Source organism: Meleagris gallopavo, chromosome 8, assembly GCF_000146605.3.
Source record: "Meleagris gallopavo isolate NT-WF06-2002-E0010 breed Aviagen turkey brand Nicholas breeding stock chromosome 8, Turkey_5.1, whole genome shotgun sequence".
NCBI classification, from domain to species: Eukaryota; Metazoa; Chordata; class Aves; order Galliformes; family Phasianidae; genus Meleagris; species Meleagris gallopavo.
Genome location: NC_015018.2, coordinates 4,926,303 through 4,929,768, shown reverse-complemented (window position 1 = coordinate 4,929,768; position 3,466 = coordinate 4,926,303).

Below are 3,466 nucleotides of genomic sequence, written 5' to 3'. Positions count from 1 at the left end.
GCCCCGGCGATTAGACGGCTGGGCCGCGTGCGATGCGAGCCCCAGAAGCCGCTCCGACTCCGCCGGGTCCCCGGGGAACTGCTAGCCCTCCCCGGCTGCCTCAGGGGACGCGGAGAGGAGGGACCGGCTGCTGCCGTCTAACCGAGAGCTGCCCTGACGGGCTGCTCGCTCTGACTCCCTCGCGGCGGCGGGGCTCGAGGGGGGGTGGGGGTGGTCTGTAACGGGGAGCGGGGTCACCCGAGGCCGGGCTGAGCCCTGCCCCTCCCGGGGGGTGTCAGCGCTCTCTCCTCGGGGGCCACTGAAGCTGGATTGGAAAGCAGAGACCAAAGCAGTTACCATCCTCCTGCGTGCGTGTGGCAGACAAATACCAGAGCGAAAACCTCAGCCGTGGAGGCATGACATACTTGCCGTGTTTGTCTGGGCTGTGCTGCAGCTGGAAGCCCTGCGGAGCAAGCGGCCCCGCGCGGCGCAAAGGCTGCGGTGTTTGGAAGATGCTCTTGACATAAAGCAGAGGGTAAACGTTGGTGCTCCTGCAGCAGAAACGACACGTGGGCTGATCCAAGGAAGGTGTCTGCAAAGGTCGGTGTGAAATCACCGGATCTCTCAGATGAGCGGTTGAGGAGTTCAGGCGCCTTCATTTGCTTGCGTAGCTGGGCTTGCACCGCTGAAAGGGAGGTGATTTATCTGTCAGTTGCTGTATCTTGCTCTGTTGCAAGAAAACTGTCTGGATGACCAACGAGACATTAAGATGAATCTCTGTGTGGAGTAGCATACAGATCTGATTGTACTCAGACAGCAGCAGAGGCGTAAAGCACGTTTAATAGTTCCCCAAGACATCATTGTTACCATTATTAGTTTATTGCCCAGTGTAAAAGTACAGGAATGCACCACTGGCAGTAGGGACAAAGCTCTCGAGCTGGGACTCCAAAGAAGCCAGTATCCTGCTGCTCCCAATGTCCGCTTCAGAGTGTAAACGTCCCTGAGAGAATGAAGGGTCTTACTGGGAAGGGTACTGACCTGGAGGATAGGGCTGAATGTGGCAGTATGGCTCAAGACTACTCACTACCTGTGCAACTGACCAAGTTGCACAAAAAGTACTCAAGCAGCCGAAGCCTGTCCTCCTCAGGTTCCTTGAGCAGAGCCTGGGGAGCAGCCTGAGAACTTGTCTCTGCGAGTCACAAGAGGAGCAGCTCTCGGGATAGCAGGGAAGCTCTTGAAAGATGTGCCTCCTGTTTGGGATGGATGTCACGTTTGCAGTAAGATGTAATGGGCTGGGGGCAGGTATGACTTTGGATCATTGCTGTGCTGCAGTCAGGAGTATTGGAATCTTGGCTCTCGCTTGATGAGGCACTTTATTTGATTAAACTTTCCCTTTTAATCAGAGATATGGCTATTTCCCGTCTCTAAAATGGAATCCGGCTCTGGGGGTCATGTCTGGATAATAAAGGGACCTGGTTCTCCTGTCTCAAGGGAGCTGATATCGAATTTATTTCCATCAAGGGAAAGCAGAATTATGCTTGTAAAATGTTGCATAATAAATTTAGCCTGCTTAGTAAATCAAATCAGTGGATACCCTTATCTACAAGAGATGCGTCATTGCTACGTGAACTTCTTTGACTAGACAGAACTAATGGGGAAAAAATGGACCTTCAGCTGTGGTCAAAAGTTGATGAACCCATAGTAAATCAAAAGTTAAGAAAGACCTTCTCCCTGGTGTTTAGCTTAGAAACTTCTATTTGGGGTGGAACTACAGGGTGAGACGAGGTGACTTATAAAATTGTGTTCTTCTGTCTTAAAGCCCAGAAGATATAACTTATTTGGTCTGAGAGGAGGAATGTGGAGGAGGTAATGTACTTCATTTGTCCTCCAGTGCAGAACATGCAGTTTTGGAAAGCCAATTTTAATGTCAAGGAGAAAGAGAAGATTTTAGGTCTGTATAAAGATTTTAGGTCTGGTTACTATGCTGGAATTTCTTAGTACTTTCTTTGTTGTAGAGGCTGTGGATGGAGGAAAATGCAGGCCATGATGTCAACTTTACCATGTATGGGAATTTATTTTCCTGCTCGAGAAAGGCTCAGGACCCAGGAATGGAAATTATGTTTAGGATCTTTGTCATTTCAGAAGCAGCAGAAAAATATGTAGCATACATACAAGCGTATAAACCTACCCCTCAGATGATGGTATCAATTGGTTGGACACGAAGGAGAGTGGGTTTGCAAAGACTAGATGGTCCCCTTTCTAACACTCGCTTTATCTTTAGAAATAAGATCTACCTATGTAGGGAATTTTGGAGAAGGTTTTTTTTTTTCTCCAAACATCAAAATAAATATCTGAGTGACTTAACAGAAAAAAATCTGGCTGTATACAGTCTGTGCCTGCTTGTCCCACTGCCTATTGAATGGGTAGTCCTCATGCTTTGGGATGACTGTTTTGTTTTGGGGTGATTTTATGGAGATAGAGAATGAGAGACAGAGAGAAGCACCAACTGCAGTGATGCACTCTGCTGTCAGGAACAGGCTTAAGTTAATTGGATGTCCTTAAAAGTCTTCCTTCCACAGGAGAAAAACTTTCTGATACGAGGAGTCTGAACACAATGACTCAGAGAGTTAGAGTTCCTTGTGTCTGCAAAATATTAATTTTCTTAATAGCCCAAGTACTTCATATCTGCAACAAACTGCTTGTCCTCTTCAGGGTATGGCAAGAGTTTTTAGCACTTAGTGCTAAACCAATTATGTGTTTCTTTTCTACATCATTTCTGATCAAAAGGCCTGCTGATCTGATCCTGTCAAGTAGGAGAGGCTCACCCACCTTGACAAGGATATTAAAAGCTTTAACAGTGCAGTAGGGGAGAAGGAAGAAGAAAGAAGGTTAGGTCCATTTTCAGGAGCTTCATTTCAAATGCCTTTTTGTGCACAAAATGGTGAGGCTGTTAGAAACTAATAAATTACTGCATAAGTGGAATTACTGAGAAAATGTTGGTTGTTTTGGTATCACTGTATGAAGCCAAGCTTCCTGCCCATCCTGCTAAGCACTGAAATCTTCTTTCCCAAGGCAGACAGGCACACAGGTGCAGGCACCAGAGCCAAGAACACACAGGAGCTTTCATGAGCAGAGGAAAGAGTCCTGGCAGATGTTGGAAGATCCCATGGCTGGCAGTGCCAGCGGGGTGGCACAGAGGGGAGGCCAGGCAGGGCTCAGTCCTGCTTGCCAGATCTGGTTGGCAGCACCATGGGTACGAGCTACAGCCCTTTCCACCGGTGGGGTTCTTGGTGTGAGCTCTCAGCTGCAGCTGGCTGGGAAGGCCAGGCCTGTTGTAATTCATTCCTGAAGTCAAATCTTCTTGTGTGGTACAGAAGTGATGAGGGATGGGGATTGTACATGAAATGTGCCCATCCCTTTCTGTAAAAGCTGTGTTTAATAAGCGAAGCTTCTTTTTAAAAATGGTTGCCCTTACCCTTTTTTTTTT